Source organism: Meriones unguiculatus, chromosome 4 (genome assembly GCF_030254825.1).
Source record: "Meriones unguiculatus strain TT.TT164.6M chromosome 4, Bangor_MerUng_6.1, whole genome shotgun sequence".
NCBI lineage: Eukaryota > Metazoa > Chordata > Mammalia > Rodentia > Muridae > Meriones > Meriones unguiculatus.
Genome location: NC_083352.1, coordinates 97,847,877 through 97,868,448, shown reverse-complemented (window position 1 = coordinate 97,868,448; position 20,572 = coordinate 97,847,877). Strand labels below are relative to the sequence as shown.

General features: G+C 53.5%; 1 protein-coding gene across 1 annotated transcript in view; it reads right to left on the bottom strand.

The window, feature by feature from the left end:
• The window catches only part of Kiaa1671 (KIAA1671 ortholog), a 136,725-nt gene that overhangs the window by 104,967 nt on the left and 11,186 nt on the right, over nucleotides 1–20,572 (bottom strand). The window lies entirely within an intron of this gene.

Genomic DNA, 20,572 nt, shown 5'->3' with positions numbered 1-20,572 from the left:
CACATAGAGCCAGGTCCACGTAGGTGCTCAGTAGACACCTCCCCTGCTCCTCAGATCCATACTGACTGAGTACCTACTATGACTGAGTACCTACTATGTGCACCAACATGAACTAGAGACACCCTGCAACCACAGAACTCAGTTTCGCACGAGACGCATCTACGCACACACATTCATGAACACAAACACAGAGTGTGCGTGAACACACACTCACTCACACACTCATGCACATGCTCCTCAATGAACACAAACACTCGTACAAATGCTCACACACCCAAGCACACACAAGCAGTTGTAACCCTGCATAGGAAGGGTAGTGGTCTATAATGGGATTGGGGAACCTATGACCAGGGATGGGGGTGGGGTCACCCTTCCCAAAGAAGTGCTCTCAACCTACAGGAGGTGGCTGCTGGGTGCCCACGGTGTCTGCAGCTATGCACAGTGGCACACACAAATCATCCCAGTATCTGGGACATCGAGGCAAAAGGATCAGGAGTATAAGGCCAGCCTGGCCACATAAGGCCCTTTCTCAAAACCAAACCAAACAAGAAGGTTCCAGCTGACTGAGTCACTCTCTTTCCCATTCAACACACTGGATCACTTGGAGGCTCTTGGATGCCTCCTCAGGGCCTTTGCAGAGGCTAGACTGTATCTCTGGGGATATGCCTCTTGCTTACACACCCAGGCAAACCTTGGGCCACAGTTCAGACATGCCCGGCCCCTCAGGTATGCTTGCAGAGCTCTCAAAGCCTGGGAAGTCCACAGAACTTACTGCTGGACAGCCACATTGACTAAGACACGCTCCTCGCTCTACACTCACTGGCAGGCTCACAGGGCACAGCACCCCCTGGACCACAGCCGTCACATGACAGCACATAGGGGATAGCCACTTATAGATGCTTGCTGAGTGAATAAATGAAGGGAGATATTCTTCTGACCCTGATCCCCCACTGCTCTGAGAGTTAAGTCCAGGTTCCCAGAATCTAACCACAGTGGCAATGAGAACTCTGGGTCCTTACAGCAGTCGGAGACCCTGGAGCTGCAGTGCTCATCCGAACACTCACCGGCCAATCAAGAGCTCTGTTGTCAGGCTGGGTGACCCCTGAGCACCCTCCCTAGGGTGTGTCCACCACACACACCTACAGTGGCCACAGCCATCTCAGAGCAGTGCCAGCATGATGGTATACACGTGGTCAGAATTAGCCTCTCCGTGGCTTTCAGAGGAAGAGTGTCACCAGGGCAGCCACTGCTGAGCTGGGACCAATGGTGCACAAATGTCAGCCACTGGGGGATCCCTAAGCCCACCCCAGAGGCCATGAGGCAGATGCAAGGGAGGATGGCTGAAAGCCAAAGGCAAGCATGTTGGTTCACAATCTCCATTACACACACGTGCACACACAGACACACTTGCATCCAGGAATCAAAGACCTGGCGAACAGATATATGAGCCAAAGTTCTGAAACCACAGTAGAAGATGCCTAGATAATCACGCCCAATAATAGAAGCCCTGGATTCTCTGGTTTTTGCTGAGCCTGTTGTAAATGGCAAGAAGCCCACTTAGAAGCTTTTAAACCCAACTTCAAATGCATCCCATATGCTACACCCAATTTGAGACGGTAGTCTCTTCCAGAACACAGCAGAAACCCACTCACACTGAACCGGCAGCTATTTATTCCTGGGTGGCCTCGCTCACTGTGTACTGCGCAGGACTGACACACCATGAGTAAAGCCGGGTAGCTAACAGGTCCTTAGAAAAAGGAAGGAAACTGGGACTGAGCCAGGTATGTGTGCGTGTGTGTGTGTGTGTGTGTGTGTGTGCATGTGTGTGTGTACGCACGTCTGGTTGATTTCATAGGACTGAGGACTGAACTCAAGGTCCTACACATGTTAGGCAAGGGTTCTCCCAGTCCTTGATCCATACATGATCGTGGAAGGCAACAGGAAAACAGGGATTCTCTGGAGCCCGGAGACTGGCTGCAGCAGGAGAGCAGGCATCAGGCCAGCCCCAAGCATACCTATAGCTCAGCTCACAGACTGGGGGCCTTGATTCATCGCAGCAGCAGTTTCCGCTGTCCTGCGTCACACCGCCTTCAAGTGGATCTGGATGGCCACCAGCCATTTGCTGTGCTGCTTCAGCGCCTGAGTCCTGGGAATGCCACCATCTGGCAAGGGATGTGGGCTACGACCAACACCTTCTCGGCATCTTCCGCAACCTGACCTTGGCCCCCCAAGCCCCCAAATCTGCAAAGCCACCCTGAGCAAACCCATCACTGTGGCAAGAGCCAAGGAGAGACTGGCTAACATCCTCTCCACAGAGCGGGGCTGCGAGGGCACACAGATTTGTCCACCACAGAGCCCAGGGGGTGAGGAGGGCACAGCCACTGCATCAGGTGTCACTGGACTGTGTGCATTTATTCATTCCTTGGTCCCCACAGTGGCAGCCTCGTGTCACCACCCCTGATTCCATCTGTGCAGGTGCCAAGCATCTTCTCTAGGGCAGGGACTGAGGTCATGGCAGTGGGCAGTCGAGTGGACAGGGAAAACAGAGAGTGGCAGAGTGCCTGCCTAGCAAGCGAGAGGCCCTGTGTCTGAGACACGACACCACACATGCACACACGTACACTTCCAGGTGTAGCGGCACACACCTGTCATCCCAGCTCTTGGGAGACTGAGACGGGGAGGTTGTGAATTTGAGACAAGCCTGGATTGGAGAGGGAAACTAAAATACCACCCGGCCTACCACCAAGCAACGCAACCGAGATTCCCTGGTCCTCTGTGCTTATTTTATGGGGTGTGCTCGGCTCCTCTAGTGACCCAGGCTGCTGGCAGAGAGTATGGTCCACCTGTAGCAGCTCAGGTAAAGAACATAATTCAAAATGTAAAGAATAGCTTCTGAAACAGTGCCGCTCCTGCATGGTGGGGCTGCTGAGGGACCACAGGCTCATCTATTCTAAGTAGGGGCTGTCCGTCAGAGCCACTCCCTTCTGCCTGGCTTGGAAACACCTTCCCAGAGAACACACTCCTAAAAGCAACGGCTCCTCGGTGACTCTGCCCTGGCCTCTACCTGCATCATCAGACTTTCTCCCCCTATGTGCTGGCACCTAACTGGACCTTTGCTATCAGTGGGGTCTGTATGTTGTCCATCTGTCCCCGCTCCTTCTCTTTCTCTCAGCTCCTCTCCAGACAGGACCCGGCCCCTGGGTTCTTCTCTGTGGCCAGCCCCTCCATGTCTTTGGTCTCTGACCTGAGAGGTAGGGTCTGAGGGTTCTGCCACCCAGATTCAGGCTCACAAGCTCTGCAGCAACCGCTGCTCACTGGCAAGCACTTCCCCCAGCACAGGCCAGCTTCCTGGATCCCAGATGGGGCTCTGAATCTCCCAGGAGGAAAAGTGACCACTTACGGGAGCCAGACTCAAACCTTCCCTGGTAGCTGCCTGGATGGAGAGGAAGCTGAGTTTCCAGGCAGGGTATCCTGTGTCCTTCTGGACACATCACCCTAATCCACAGGGTGTCACTGTCCTGAGTACCCATCCCTGGCTCTCCCTCTGGCCGCAGCTCAAGGTAGTTTCCCTCCAGCTGCCCTGGGCCTTCAGCCCACACTCACACCCACAAAGGAGTGATATGAGCAACTATCTAAACGCTTTGAGGCAGTGCACCAGTGCCCCTCCCCCAGCAATGTGCAGAATGGACTATCTGCGAGGGGGATGCAAACTGTCAGCCCCACTACGCAGCTGTGTGTCTAAAGAGTGTCACAGTCCACCACCCCAGTAAGTAAACATCCGTCTTTCAATCCCCACGGCCGGGTTCCTTCCTACAATTTGTGCTATTTTGGGACACCGCAGCCACTGGAGAACCCAGTCATCAAGCAGCCTTCGTCCTCTCTTGTTTTTCTCTAGGATGGGGTACCTGGCGAACTACAGCTTGGAAGCTAAGCTGGCCCCTCTGCCTGGCTTTGTAAATAAAGTTTTATTGAGCCAAGCCACCGAGACCTCTTCCAGGAGCTGTAGTCTGTGGCTCCAGCTGACGGCTCACCATGTCACCCAGAGAAAAAAGGAGGTATTTACTATTGTCCTTTATAGAATAAATGTCTCTAGTGGTGTGTTCAGGGGTCCCCTCAAATACTGGGTCCCCAAGGCCATGACTGCTCCCATGGCTCTGGTAATATTTCCGGCTACAGCCAGCTTTTTCCCAAAGCTTCTTCCAGTTCTACTTGAGAACTTTGAAAATGCTCTTTAGACAGCAGATTTGGGATTTCTGTTTGCTTTTTGAGATAGGGTCCCGCATAGCCTCAGATTAATACATAATCAAAGATGACCCTAGGCTCCTGATCTCCTCACGTCTACAATGACGTCACACCTGACTTAGTACTACAGATCAAACCCTGGGCCTTGCACATGTCAGGCAAGCCCTCTACTGGCTGAGCCATGGCGGCAGCCCAGCGAGTTGGTTTTTTTTTTTATTCGTGTGTAGAATGTGCACACGCATGTGCCACAGCACTCACACGGAGATCAGAGGACAACTTTCAGGACTCACCTTTCTCCTTCTAACATGAAATCTGGGCCTGGACTTGGGCTGTCAGGCTTATGTAGCAAGTGCCCATCCACCTCACAGGCCAACGGGGAGAAAAAAAATTAAGTCTTAAACCCTAGCATGGAGACCTGAAGGCCACGCAGCATTCCGCCACACAGCCAAAGCAACCAGTGTGTGTGTGTGGGGGGGTGTTCCTGGTGTGAACAGGGGCCTGGCACACACTTGAACTGTACCAGTTCACACTGCTGTCTAAGAACCAACTTGTCAGCTGTTGGGCTGGCTTTGGCTTTTTTGAGACAGAGTCTTGTAACATGTAGCCCAGGTAAGCCTTGAAGTCACCACAATCCTCCTGCCTCAGCACAGGTTTATGCTACCACGCACAGCAGAACTTAGCTCTTCCGTTGTTTAATGTCGCCAACATGCTCAGCTTCAACACCTTATGTAGCACTTCCTGGTGCTGCTTGAATGTCTGTCTAAAGATAATCCAAGCCCTGGCCAGCCCTAGGCCCTTGAAGAAACTGAACATTAAAACTGACAAACAGGTGGAAACGCTTCAGCCAATAAAGGCCATGCACACATGAGGGAGGACCTGAGCTTGACTCCTAGAACCAAAAAAAAAAAAAAAAAAAAAAAACCCAACATGCTGGCCTGATGGTGCTCAGTTGGCACCCTAAAGCCAGCCACCATTGCCCACTTAGGGAGTTCCTGGCCAGTGAGAGATCCTGTGTCAAAAACAGCGCCCAGCACTGCGCTGAGGACCCGAGAGTAATTATTTTCCTGGGGAACCTTGCCCAGAAGACAGCAGGCTGGGTCAGAGGGTGTGAGCCTCTCTCCCAGCCCTACGTGTTTGCTCAGTGATTCCCAGGGAAGCGCTTTCCATGGCTGACTCTGTCCCCAGCCGGAGGTCACTGTGTGCAGCCACTCCCCTGGAGCGAGCCCAGCAAACACAGCTGGTGGGCACTGGAGCCTGGCTGGCCTCACCTCCAGGAATCCTCCCTGCTTCACTTAAAGGCCATTAACACAAATGTGACTAGAAGGTTTCCAAGGGTCTGGATGGTGTCCGGAGAGAAGGGAGTTGGCTGGGACCAGCCCAGAGGCTATGCAGGCCTGGTGTGGTCAGAAAGAGGGAGCCGTGAGTGAAGACACAGCATCAAAGCAGGGAGGACTCCAGCCAATAGCCCAGCTCAGCAGTACACACACTCTAAATGTCAGCACGCTGCTCGCAGCAGGAAGTCAGGGGAACCATCTTCACGGCAGAGAGAACAGCAATCCCTTCCCAAGCACACATTCTGAAGGAACTGGCTGATGCTGGCCCAAGAACCGCCCACACTCAGGCATGTCCTTGCTAGGTTTAATCACATCCACATCTCACAGATCACTACAGTCATCCCCTTGGAAGGTTTTCATGTCCCCCTGAGGGAGAAGAGGTGGAGAGTCAAGTACCCCCAGATTCACAAGTAGGCTCCCAAAATGCAACAGAGACAGCACTTTACCCTGCACAGCTTCCAGGTGCTTGAACCCCAGAGTGCCTTTTACAGAGCTTTTAATTAGAGCATAGCATGTTCTCAATGTACCCAACTGTCGGCTCAGGAACGAAGCCCAGGCTGGTGTTCTCATCACACCCTGCTCTGGCCACAGACCCTCTCCAGGGTCATCAGAAGCTCAATGACCCCTTTGGGAGTGCCTGAGACTGACTGCCTGGTACCCAGATGGCTCTGACACCCACCTCTTCATCACTGGCTCATCACTAAATGAATACACAGAAAACTCACTCTGACCACCTGCTGCCCCCACCACTCGCTGCCATGTGAAATACTCCTGGGTTTTCACCACGCTTAATTATTATTGCTATTTCCTCTTGAAGGAAGAAAAGCGGGGCTACTTTTGTGTTCACAGTAAAGTTTTCTTCAAATGGTCCATTTATTTATTTGGTTGGTTGGTTGGTTGGTTGGTTGGTTGGTTGGTTGGTTGGTTGGTTTTTTTAAGACAGGGTGACAGGGTTTCTCTGGAGCCTTGGCTATTCTGGAGTCACTTCACAGACTCACAGAGATGCACCTGCCTCTGCCTCCCAGAGCACTGGGATTAAAGGCGTGTGCCACCACACCTGGCTAAATGCTCCCTTTAAAAATAATTGTACTGAACTTTTGAAAAGGTGAAAAGTTGAAAAAATAAAGAAGTAAAAAGATAATCACTCAAGAGTGGGAATGGCCAAAGCTCCCTCTTTTGTTTGTTTAATGTGAAAAGGGAAATCACCAAGAAAGTGTAGAGCTGAGACCACAGGGCAGACAGGAAGACAGGCTTCCAGGAAGTCCCAAGCCAGAGCCGGGCTGTCCCAGTCAGAGCTCACGTGACCCTGTGTTGACTAAAGACCAAGGAGGAAAAGGAGTAGAGTAGCTCAGAAGGAGACTTTCATTTTGTAAAACAGGCAAACACAGCCAGTGCCTACCAAAACAAAGGTGTGATGCCTGACTCCTGGAACCACGAGACCACAGGGCAACACTTTAGAGACCATAACATGAATCCTTTGGGTCTTGTATGTAAAAATGTACTTGTTTAAGCCGCTGTCAGTTAGGGCTTGTTATGCACAGGCAAACACCCCAACAGATTTAGGGAGCTTAGCAGCGGACAAAGGATCTGCTGAGTTAATATAGACCCTTGAAGAAACATTCAGGTCAATGGTAAAGGACTCCAGTGATTAAATGAGATGGCACATGAAGCAGACCTGGCAGGGACACCAGGAAGTCATACATCAGTATGCAAGCAATCAAACAGATGAACCAAACCCAGCAGACTATTTGTGAGTGCTGGGACTGGGGAAGGGGGAGGAGGGAGGGGGAATTTAACATGTCAAAGGCTGGAGAAATGGCTTTCTAATGAAAACTTAGGCTCTCAGTTTATCCTGATGGCATATCACACACATTTCCCAGCTTTCCAGTAGAGAGAGCAGACCCAGGAGGTGTGGACACACCCTTTCATAAGCTGGTCACACCCTACACCAGCTCACCCTCTGCCCAGGCCTGGGCTAAAAGAAACAGATAAACCAAAATCGCAAATGGCTAACTGCCAACCTAAGGATTTGACTCCGCACTGAGACCCAACTCACGCCCTGTGAGGTCCTTTTGGTTTGTCTCTGGCCCTGTCTACACCAACCACCCTGCAGTGACAGAAGTCCCCCGCCCCAGCCAGTCACCTCCAGCCTGGGCAACAAGCCTACCCCCAGCACAAACGCCCTAGGTTCTGTGTTAGCCAAGGACGTCCACCTGCCTTGACTGGCGCAAGAAACCCAAGGACAAGCCTGGGATGGCTTTGCCCTTACAGGGAGGGCCCTTGTTGACTAGACAAATACATCACTGTTAAGCCATAGCCTTGCCTTTCTTGTTCTTCCCCAAGATCACGAATTACTATCAATTTTAAAAGTCCAACAGTCTTTAAAAATCCAAACACTTAAAAATTCAGTCTCTTGAGCTGGGTGCAGTGGCATACCCCTGCAATCCCAGCACTTGGGAAGGCAGAGGCAGGTGGATCTCTGTGAGTTCAAGGCCAGTCCGGACAGCCAAGAATACACAGAGAAACCCTGTCTTGAAAAACAAAAACAAAAAAAGCCCAACCCCCCAAAAATAATTTAAAATAATAATAATAGCCAATCTCTTAAAATCCAAAGTTTTTTTAAAGGCCTCTCAACTGTGGGCTCCTGTGACATCAAAAATAAATTAAATACCTTTGTACTTTTAAGAAGGAAGAACCAGTCAGAATGTGATCAAAACAAAGACAAACTCCAACTGTGTAAATAACTGAATGTACAATGTCTAGGTTTCACTCACGATCTTCTGCACTCCTCAGGGGCTTGGGCCATTTTTCTGGCTCCGCCCTCTGCAGCACACACAGCTTGTCTTCTAGGCTCAGGCTGGCTCCACCCTACTGCTGCTGCTGTTCTTGGAGGTCATCCCATGCTATTGGCATCCCCAAAATGTTGGGGTCTCTGTTCCGACTGGCCTGCATTTTCACCAATGGCCTCTCCTGGGCTCTCTTCTGGGACTCCAACCCTGCCTCACAGTGCTAAGCCTAAGCTGCTCCCATGACCCCTTCATGCCTTCAAAACCAGTACCACCTGAGTGACTGTTACACTACCAAGGTCATCTGCCAGTGTGAGGTGCAACCTTGGCCGCCTCTGGAGCGCAGCTTCTGTGTGCCGACCCTGAGGAGACATTTCCCAGCGGACTTCACCTCGGTGATGCTGGTCTCTTGTTAATCACAGCTGACTCTTCAGCCTCAGCTGACCAGAACCACAGACTCCCAACTCAAAATAACAACTGGCCCCGACAGAGTCTTTAAACTTCCCTCTGAAACTGCACACGCCAGGCCTCCACCGTCTGCAGTGCCCTCAACATTCTCATCCTCCGAGCTCCCACACAACAGCTCACTGAGCTCTCAACACTCAGTGGCTTTTCTAGTCCTTCCCCAACCCTCCCCAAAGCACGGTGGTCAGATCTGTCACAGCAATACCCCACTATCCTGGTACCAACTTTTGTCTTAGTCAGGGTTTCTACTTCTGTGATAAACAACGTGGCCAAAGCAACTTGGGGAGGAAAGGGTTTATTCAGCTTATGCTTCCATCACTGATGGAGGTCAGGACAGGCACTCAGCAGGGCAGGAACCTGGAGCTGATGCAGAGGCCATGGAGGGTGCTGCTCACTGCTTTGTTCCTCATGGTTTACTCAGTCTCTTTCCTTATAGAACCCAGAACCACCAGCCCGGGGGAATAGCCCCACCCACACTGGGCTGGGCCCTCCCCTATCAATCGCTAAGGAGGTGAATGCCACCACAGCCAGATCTCATGGAGGCATTTTTCTCAACAGAGGCTCCCTCCTCTCAGGTGACTCTAGCTCCCGGTGAAATTGACATAAAACTGTCCAAGGCAGGGTGCTAGGGCAGAGGAAAAGTCTCTATAGATGGGGCTCAAGCATGGCTCCAAGGCCTGAAGCAACCACCACAGGGGCAGCCTCGGGTTCAGTCTGCTGGATCAGCACTGTTTCCCCCAGCTTCCAAGTCCACTTGTCTTACAGAGGAGCCAAAATCTCCCATCAACCTGCAGAGGCTGCCTCATCTACCTGAGCGATTCACTGGAGACTCACTAATTGACAGATAATGAGCCATAATGAGTATGATGGAGTCCTTTACACTTTACCTAGAGGGAGCCACAAGGCACCTGGGAGAGAAGTGAAGAAAGATAATTAAAAATAATTTTCCGGCTTGTCTCCTGGGGTGCGGTGTGTGGCAGGTGGGAAGGGAGGGGCCTGGTCTCACCTGTACGTGCTCCATCTTGAACCCCGTGACTGTGCCACCACAATCATTTGTTTGTGTATGATTAGTGTGTGTGTGTGTGTGTGTGTGTGTGTGTGTGTGTGTGTGATTAGGGTGCTCATGTGTGGCGGGGTGCACTAGGTTAGTGTCAGGTATCTCTTCGATCTCTCTCCACTTACACATTGAGGCAGGGTCTCTCTGACTCTAGAGCCCACCAAAGTGACTAGCATAGCTAGCTTGTCTGGGGGCCCGTTTCCAGCTCCCAAGTGCCAGAATTATAGAGGAGGCTGCCATGTCCAGCTAGCTCTTACACAGATGTCGGGATCTGAACTCTGAGCCCCGTGCTTACACAGCAAGCATTTTATCCACTGAGCCAAAACCAATCTTTTAAACTCCCAGGCACAAGCTGGCCATTAAGATACAGACACACAGGGAGAGGGTTTGGTGGGGGGTGGGGAGTGGTTAAGTCATCTCTCAGGTGGGAGGCAGGAGTGTGGGTCATTCACCCTTGCTTTGGTTTAGCTTAATTTTCAGAATTCCGGCTTTTCAGAACATGAAATGCCTCACCTACCGAAGTCCCTTTTTCCCAGCAGCCTTTGAGGCAGGTGCACCTCATAAATGCTAACTGCAAGGGTCCTGAGGCGGACACACGGCCATTATACAGCCTTACTTCGTTAACGAAGGGAGTGGGACGGGACTATTGACACCTCCCCTCCCGCTCCAGGGGAGAGATATCTCTCCATCACACAGCCAGTTTTAGCTCCTAACCTTCCCCTGGGATCTGCACTCGCCCAACGGACCTGCCTCGGGCACTTGCCCTGTAAGCCATCCATCCTCATCCCTGGACTCAAAAACTGTGACTAGCCCGAGTTCCACCCAGCTCTGCCCATGCCAGACGGTTGCCATGGTTTCCAGGAGCCTTGCTGCTCCTGGCAGCCACCAACAGTTGAGCTGGTACCCCAGGTACTAAGTAGGAGCCCTGGAGAGCTTCTCTCCCCGGGACCAGTGTGAAGCACAAACACTGCATGGAGCCCAGGGTGGGGGCCATCACGACAGAGGGGACAGCAGAGCTACACTGGGGCAGACCTCCAGCTGGCGCTTGGGGTCACCATTTTAGGGCACCATGTAGGTGGAGAGTGTCCAAGCCATGCTGGTTCAAGTCAGAGTTTTCCCAAGTTGCTGTGTCTTCAGCAGAAGCCATCCTCTGGTTCCGGATCTGCGTCTTCTCCTGGGCTGCTGACATGAAGTCTGGTTTTGTCCCTCATGGCTGGGAAGCAGTGAGCCACAGCCCCAGACACCCATGTGGTCAGTCATAGACCCCCAAGCCAGGGCACCCCATAGCTATCGATCGGCTTCTGTAGGACAGAAGTGTGTACTCTGGAGAGAGGCTCCCAGAGGCTGCAGGAAGGTTGAGGAGCAGAGCAGCTGAGACTGGCCTGCCTCAAGCCACCACACCTGAGCCGTCCAGCTCCCCCTCACCAGGAGTCCAAACCTGCTTCCTTTTGAGGATCAACCTCATACAGAGTTCCAGAGGCAGGACACAAGAGCTGAGCCCACGGGGGTATGAGGGCGCGAGTGTGCACTGAGTGTGTGTACACTTACATGTCCGCATGCCTGTCCTCTGATGCCTGTCCCACGTATCTGCAGGGACAGGCACGGCAGTCTGCAGTGTCTCTCCGTGCACAGCCCTCCACGGAGTCTCCCTGCCTCACCCACTGCTCCTGCAGCAGGCTCCTGGGCAGAAGACTCCAGTGTGTCATGGCCAGACAATACAACTCCAGACTCCAGCTAAAAACCACCTGCTCTCCCTTCACCTAGAGCCTCATTCAGCCCAGCACAATCACCAGGTGCTCGAAGGACACCGGGTGAGGGGTGACACCAGAGCTGACCGAGGGCCCTTTGTCCCTGCCCTGCTTTGCCCGGCTTCCATCCTACTCCATAGCCCTCGGAGTAAAGGGCCCATTCTCGGGTTCTCACACCTCGGCTGCCAGACTCTGGGTCTCACCCCACCCACCTCTCAGAGCCTTAGCTCCCCTATCTGTGAAATGCATTTGCTTCAACTTCAGCTTCAAAGTAACGATTCAGATGCAAATCATCTCTTGTCTCCGACAGCCTGCCACTCTCACTGGCTCAGAAGAGCAGCCTTGAGATTTGCCGGGGGAGTGGATGGAAATCACACAATGCACATAGCACTATTGTCACTGGTGGCCCAGGTACCGGGAGCACGGACACAACTGTGAAGGAGCCAGGCCAGCACAGGGAGCAGAAGGGAGGGTCCTGATGCTCACTGAGCTCAGGACTAAAGGACAGGTAAGGCTGTAGGGGGCACTGACCATTTATTGGAGCTGGAGAAGGCAGGCCCTTCCACCTCTGCGCATGTGCAGAAAATGCTCAGGGAGGTTTGGCACGTCCCTCTAAGCTCACCTCGACCTAAGGAAGCCAAGTGTCCTGCAATGCATACAGCAGGCACTCCCAAAGCAAACCCAAGAAGTACCGGCTCAGAGAGCTGCCCGAAGACCTGTTCCCGTCTAAGTGCCCACAGCCCAGGCAGAGCAGTACCTGGGTCTCAGTCACAGCAGGAGAGGCGGCCAGCTCACCAGACCCCACCAGGCAGTGTCAGCCGCCACGGCAAGCAGCTGCCTTGGCTTGGCAGAGGCTGCCAGCCCGCCTCTGCCAGCTCCATCCACACGCTGGCTCTGCGGACAATGCCCTCTTGGCTACTGAGCATCAGAACCCCAAATCCCTTGGCGTTGGAAGGCCATGCAGTGTCCTGTCCAAAGGTCCCCCACACTTTCCCCCGGCACAGGAAAACTGCAGGGAACCTCAGAGGCAAGCTCCTCACTGGTGACCCCTAGCGGCACTGCACCATCCAGTCAGGCCTCTGGGGTAGCCAGATTGGTGACACCCCATTTCCTAGCACCACTGACTCACCAGGGAACTGGTTCAAAATGACAGTCTCCCCAAGGTGTCACACGCAACAGCAAGAAGTGAGCCCTGCTGAAACGGAGCACATGCCGACTGGCCAAACTATGTGGGTCACACATTCCGGTTACCCTGGCTGAATTTTAACCAAGTTCACCACAGTTATTGAGTCCACCTTTAGTAATGAACCCAGAAGTCAAGTTCAGGTGGCGACTGTGGAGTGAAGCAGTGAGTGAGGTGTGGCTCAGGTAAGTGATGGACTCAGGGCACACCAAGATGAAGGGGAAGAGCAGGGTCCCTTGCAGATAGCGACCAAGGAAGGCTCCATGGAGGGGATGACATCAGAGCCGTGTGGCCCGGGAGGCTGGAGATAGCAGACAAGGAGAAATCATGATGTCTAGAGGTGAAGAGAAAGGGCCTGGGAGCAGCTGGGGCTGGCAGGAGCAGGGGGAAAGGGTTGTGCCCAGTTTGTGGGGGGACGATGGGCAGGGCCCCCAGGCTGAAGTCGCGTTTGGGGCTCTGTCAGGATGCTTCCCTCCCTCTCCTTCTGGGGGCACCACTGTGCCTTCCAGAGCAGGAGAGAATGGAGTTACCCACCTTCCAGGAGGGGCCAGTCCAGCCTGCTCTAGGGCTGTGGGCCACTGGGCCGTGAGAAATGGAGGGGAGAGGAGAACTGGGGGTGTCGGCTTACAAAAAAGGCCTTCCCCCAGCCTCCACCCTCACCCGTCAAACGGCTTAGGAAGCACAGAGAGGAAAGCGCTGGGTACTGAGCCAGGGACACAGGTGTGAACAAGCCTGGTCAGCGTGTGGGCCGAGGAACGACAGACAGAGTGGAGACACTGAGCACACAGCAGAGTGTTCCTTCAGTCCAAGACCTTGCCCACAGCAGCAGCCCAGAGCCCACTGCCTGCAAAGTGGCTTCACAGCTGAAGGTGGGGCCTTAGAGTAGGCATTCGTCTAAGCAAACCAAACTGGCTCCCTGGGCCCATGGGCTCCTGCAGGGCCCCAGTCCCTCTCCACTCCCCAGGGCAAGGCCCCAAGTACCCAACAAGAAGTGCAGCTCCAGGCAGCAGGTAGTGGGTCTGTTGGCTATAGAAGGAAGAGAGTCCTTCACACTTAGGCGCAAAATGCTGACATGGCCCGTGCCCAGGAGAAGGAGGGTGGAGGGCTCCCTGTCATTTAGTGATACCAGGAAATGGCACCAGCAAAGCCCTGTCCTCTTTACAAGAACTGCTCAGACGCGTCATCTGGATTCCTCAGTGACCTGATGTGTCAACTCGACACAAGCTAAAGTCATAGCTGAGAAAATGCCTTCCTAAGACCCGGCTGTAGGCGAACCTGTAGGGCATTTTCTTAATTAGTGATTGATGGGGGAGGGCCCAGCCCATTGTGGGTGGCACCATCCCTGGGCTGGTGGTCCTGGGTTCTATAAGAAAGCAGGCTGAACAAACAAGCTTGAGGAGCAAGCCAGTAAGCAGCACCCTCCATGGCCTCTGCATCAGCTCCTGCCTCCAGGTTCCTGCCCTGTGTGAGTTCTGTCCTGACTTCCTCCCATGATGAACTTTGGTGTAGAAGTGTAAGCAAATGAACCCTTTCCTCTTTAAGCTTCTTTGGTCACGGTGTTTCATCGAAGCAAGAGAAGCCCTGACTTACACACCAGGGAACCATTGGGGAGGAGGAAATGAAGTCTACAGGTACGTACCTGCTCATGCTTATTGCAAAATTCCAGAGTCCCAAAGTCTTAATCGCTCAGCAGCTAACTAGCACGAAAGAACTGGGACAGTCCTTCAAAGTTGGGAGCCTGAGGGACAGGCTGTGTGGTCATTGTGAGCCTGGGGTTCTGGCTCATGACCTCAGCTCTAACTGGAGCCTCAGTTTCCCTAGCTGGGCCAAAAGAGCTGACTCAGGGTCTCACTACCCACGGAGCTAAGGAAGTACGCTGTGATGCAGCCCACAGCAGGATGAAGCCCAAGCCAACAGTCCCGGAGTTGCTCCCCCGACAGCCCACTTTTGAAGTCAGGCCACCTTCTTCCCAGCTAGCCTGCCAGCCCAGCCTATCAGTGAAAGCCTGTGTCAATCATCAAGGAGGAGGATCATCAGAGAAGACACCCAACCTCGAACTAAGGCACACAAACACGCATGCACACACAAAGGGGAAAAAAGGAAACAACAGAGGGAGTCCTCGTGCAAAGGCCCTGTGATGGAAAACCCATGGGAGGAAGGGTGGAAAGCAGCAGAGGGCACTGGGGCACAAGGCTAAAGGAACATAACTGCCCAGTGTCTGGGGCATCCTGGCTTGGGAATCAGCTCTCTCAAGGGAAGTTCACAAAGCAGCTGACAGCAGGATGCTAAGAAGGAAGGGCACCCGCAAAGCTGGACACATCTGGGGATCTGCAAAACTGAAAAAAAGAACAGCCGTAAAAAAGAATCAGCAAAATCCATGCCCCACACGGAACACACCCCGCAAAATGCCTGCGAAGGGGAAGCCTCTGTGGGGTAGTTCAGCTGTTTGCAGAGCACCAGATTCTAGAAAAAAAAATCTTTTTTGTTTGTTTGTTGAGTGCTAAACAAAGAGGCAGAGTGTGGTTTGCTGCTGTCTGCCCCATCCGCAAACCCACTGAGGCTCCTGGAGCCAAGGTTTTAGGAGGACAGCCACTCTCATCCAACTCTCAAATAAACAAACGTCCCTTTGGCAGAGGTCCCCTCGCCCTCCCCTCCAGGGCTGGAAATCAGACAATAGCAGTGTTTTCTGAGAGGCCGTGAAGGGCTCGGCAGTGGGAACTCACCCAAACACAAGCTTCCCCACCCAGGACCCTCCCTTTCCTTCAGTCAGGGTCGGCCCTCCTCCTCTCTCTCTCTCAATCCCTCTCCTGTGTCTGGTGCTTCCCGTAGAGACCTGACCAGCCCTGAATTCCTGAGGCCCACAATCCAGAATGTTCCATGTTAAACACCCAGGCTGCCTGTGAAAGGAACAGAGGAATGATGGGGCCACATGTGAGCCTGAAGGGCAGGTCACTCTGCAAAGGCCTTGTACTGATGTCACGGTGCTGGGGAAGGATAAGCCAACAGCCCAAACAAAGACAGGAGGTACTAAAGGGGGGAAGGTAATGTAGAAGGGTTAGAGGTGAGGGGTCAGGCAGGCACTCTGCACTTGGAAGCCTCCTGACCTACTTGTGGAGGAGGAGCCTGCCCGGAAGGGCTTTCCAAACAGTGGACCCAAGGAAGCAGGGACCATGGTAAACAATCAAGGTGGGTGTGAGAGGTCACCCTACCAGACAGAGTCCATGCAGAAGGAGTGAGGAGACCCCAGTGGGGCCCAGGAAGCCCCCAGGTCTTCTGCAGGACTGATTATGAGGTGCCTCCTAGTGGGAAAGGAACGAGGGGCGGGTACTTCCCAAAGCCTCACCACATAGCCTGTGAACTCCAGAGCTCCAGCCTTGCGAGACTTCCCCTCCAGGACAGGTCCTGGCTCCTGAAGGCAACTGGCCCTGGCCCTGGCGCCAAGATAACACCTGCCAAGAGCCCTGTCGCAGGACCAAGTGTGAGTCCCAAGGTCTGCAATGGACGTGCTGGCCAGTGGGTGAATGCTACCCATACACAAGACGGTCCCCATAGTAGCCACCATGCCACCCCTCAGGGCGGCCAGTGTCCTTCCCTGTCTGACATCCGCCGAGCGGCAGTGCCAGCGAGGCCTTGACATTTGTAGGCTAAGAATGTAAAGACAGGACGTGATTCATCCACACAGGCCTTTCTCAAGGAGGAAGGAAACGGCCCTCGGATCTGCAACCAAATTTAACTTCTTTTCTCCACGCAGCTCTGCAGCAGCAGCGCAGGGAGCCCCCACCTCGTGGGCATCACTGCTCAGCTTTCTTCAGGACCACCTGCTGCCCTCAGCACTTGTGGAGGAAGCCTCAAGGAAAGATGGGTATCAGGCCGAGGGGCACCTTGTCCCTCCCAAGCCCCATCCCTGTCCCTCCTCAGTAGACAGGGACAAGAGAGTTGAAGAAACTGGGCTGTTCAGGAAGCCAGGGCCTCTCACTATCCTGGGAATATCAGGCTCTGGGAACAGGGCTGGCTCAGGGGCAAACCGACAGACCCACACCTGGAAGAGGTGCCTCCGCTGTGTTAGGTCCTGGTGGGCAAACGCAGTGCCCACACACACACTCAGTGCCGGGGAAGCAGTTCCCAGGGTCCCAGGCAGCCAGATCCTATTGGCCTGGCATTTAGTTCTGGGAACAAGACTTTGATTTCAGTCCTTCCAGGCACTGACACTCCCTGCTGCTCCTCAGAGCCTGGGACAAACAGCAGCTCCTCCATAAAAAGGAGCAAACCACGCTGATATTGAAAGCTGTCCCTGGCCTCCTAGCAGGAGATCCTATGTAAGCCAAGACTCCCTGTCTGGGGCCTTTCCCCAGGACCCAGCTGTGTCTGAGGTGACCTTCACCTTCAGGCCCACAGAGCAAACAGAAGAACTGGCTTAGGTTCTCATCACCTCGGCTGTGCAAGCCTGGGAAAAACGCTCCTTCTCTCTGGGGCGCCATTTCCTGGCGTGATAGCAGGGCTGCTGGGACTCCCACGAGGTATCTGAGAATGAAAACGCTGGAGCAGGCCTGGGGTACGGCTCAGTGGAGAGAGCTAGCCTAGTGCACACAGTGGCTCAGGGCTGTGGTCTCGGCACTCAGGAGACGGGGCAGGAGGGTCAGGAGGTCAGGGTCATTCTCAGCTACAATGCAAGTCTAAGGCCTAGTTGGGTCCACATGAGACCCTGTCTGCAGAGTAGGAGACACCCAAGTGAAGCAAGTGAGCATGTGTATTAGGGATGGGGCTTAAATGTGAATGTGTGTGAGGGAGTGGGGGGCGTGGAGGTATATACCCACCTATGTGGAGGGCAAAAGGCAACCTCCATGTGGTCTGCTGGGTTTGTTTGTTTTTCAGTTTTATCTTTGAGACAGAGACCTGGAGCTCACCAATTAGGTGAGGCTGGCCTGCCAGCGAGCTCCAAGCACCCACCCTCCACTTCCTGTACCCAGCCCTTGGCTCCTTCTTTTTGCATGGTAAGCACTTCACTGAACTATCATACTCCAACTCCACATGGCTCCTAATGAGGTCAGATGACCATTGCCCACGACTGCCGTCCTCACCAGAAAGATGTACAGCTACAAACCAAGACCGCCTGGCTCTCAGCCAGCATCCCAGCAGCCTTCAGGCAAGGTGCACTTTCTCCTCCCTAAGTCCCGCCTCCTCCCTCCATCCCATAGACATCGTCTCTGCTGTGCACTTCTTATAGCAACTGGCAGAGCTGACCCATATAGGCACCCAGTGAGTCCTGGATAGAAGCTCAGAGGGGTCAAGGGGCTCGCACGAGGTCACACAGCAGACAGAGCGGCAAATAGAACCAGCAATCAGAGCAGTGACCCACAGCCAGGACACAGACACTCCCTCTGTTACCTCTCTTCCAGCTGCTGACCTATCGCCCAGGCTCCGCACCCAACCTTGACGGGGACATGTCCCAGCTCAGGGATCCCACAGATAAGAGCTTCTTGTATGCTTCTAAGCTTCTACTGTGGGGCAGGGGATTGCCCCGGGAGGCAGATCACCCCAACACTCACAGGGCCACCAGCCACCAGCCACAGCCACTCAGAACCCTCTCCCTGCCAGGGCTCCTCTCTCCCGCCCCATCCCTCCATAACCCCGTATCTGTGCTGGTGGGAGGCACCCAGCCAGAGCTAAGCACCAGGACAGAAAGTGCCAGGCCTCCTCAGGCATAAAGCACACAGGGACGGCGCACGCGGGACTGGCTGGTGCAGCCTGCTTTCCTGTGTTTGTGTTCTCAAAGTCACCTTCTACATGGACACCATGGCTGGCTGTTTTCACTGCGGGTCACAACACAAGGACTAGTTCAAGTACAGCCCAGTGGGGCAACCTGAGTCTCTGGTGAATCACAACGCGGGAGCCAGAGAGGGGCCAGAAATCACAAAGGGTGGATGTGTGCGGGAGAGCCAGGGGCTCAGGAAACAACTCTGCTCACTCAGCTGACCGGATCCCTGGAGGTGGCTCTTAGTGCCACAGGAACTCAGGGAGTGTCTTTCCTTAACATAGACCCCAGGGACTCATCGCAGCACCTCTGTCTGTCTGTCTGTCTGTCTGTCTGTCTGTCTGTCTGTCTTGAGACAAGCAATGTTACACACAAACATTATGTGATACAGGCGAGCCTCAAACTCATGCTTTTCTAGCCTCAGTGTCCCGAGGGCTGGGATGACAGAAGGGCACCGCCAAGCCTGGCTTGGAGCCCTCTTATTCCTTCAAAGTGCCCTGGGGAAAGTGGGGGGGTTTCTGAACAGCCAGAGCAAAGGACCACACCCTCAGCTCTCAGGGAGCTGCTCCCCAGTGAGTAGGGGAATCTCTACACTCCCAAAGCATCCTGGAAAAATAGTTACAGGGCCTCTCCCCAATGGGACATGGCTATGGTTGCCCTCGGTCAGTAAGAAATGTTCTCTCTCTCTCTCTCTCTCTCTCTCTCTCTCTCTCTCTGCATGTCTGTGTGTCTGTGTATCTGTCTCTCTCTTGGTGTTTCAAGACAGGGTTTCTCTGTAGACCAGGCTGGCCTCGAACTCAGAGATCTGCATGTCTCTGCCTCCCGAGTGCTGGAACTAAAGGTGTGCGCTATTATATCCGGCCCCTCCCTCCCTTTCTTTTCAAGATAGACAGAGCCCTGCACCTATGAGACAAGTGCCCTACCACTGAGCTATGACACCGAGCCCTTTCCCCCTTTCATTTTAAGCCATGGTCTCACTTAGTTGCCCAGGCTGAGCTTGAACTGGCTCTGTGGCACAGGCAGCATGGGACAGTCTCCTGAGTAGCTGAGATGACAGGCCTTGACCCAGCACCCCCAGCCACTATGGTACTCCCCCGCATCATGGTCAATCCTCAAATGGCACACAGGCCAGAGTGAGGAAGCCAAATACTTCCAGAAAACATATCAAACTGTGAGGACGCTCTAACAACAGCAGTTGCTACCAGCATTTGCCCTACCACAGACACAGCAACTGGCAACGTAATTCTGAAACTTTCACTCAAAAATCCATGCCCAATGCATCCTTACACCCTTTACAGCCGGTACCTATCAAGATCCCAAAACTCCAGGGCTGGCAAGAGCAGAAAACATGCATATGAGCAGGAAGATAAAATGGCACAGCCACTGGGGAGAGCAATACAGCTATTCCCCAGGTTGCTTATCTGGAAAAGGGACCAATGATGCCTTAGGTAGTGGGGTCATGCTGAAGTCAACGTTGTTCCCGCTACTGACTCACTAAACAGCAATTCCACAAGCTCCCATCCTGACTGTGGCTAGACACCACGCTCCAGGAGCCATGAGTGCAGCCAAAGCCGCACACAGTGGCAAATTCATTGCCTCAAAGCAGCAGCAAAGGCACCAGGTGCTCTAAATGCCTACTCTGTTCTTGAAGGAGAATGTGCTTCTTCTCATCCATGAGAAAAAGATGTGATGGTCCCCCTCCTTCCTGCATGCACACACCCCCAAGTATAACAACTGTTCAGCTATGTAACAAAATAGCTCACTTGTGGGCAGCCCATTACAGTTTGCAAGATAGGACTGAGTGACAGTGAGTGATAAGGAGTGGGTGGGTGTCATGACATATCTCCATGTGTGCCAGGTAAAACTGAGCGAGCCCACTGAACACATGTGAGTATGAGTGAATACATGCTCACGTACATGGAGATCAAAGGATGAAGGACATCAGGGGCCCTACTTTCGTCTATTCTCTTAAGACAAGGCTTTTCACTGAGCCTGGAGCTAGGCT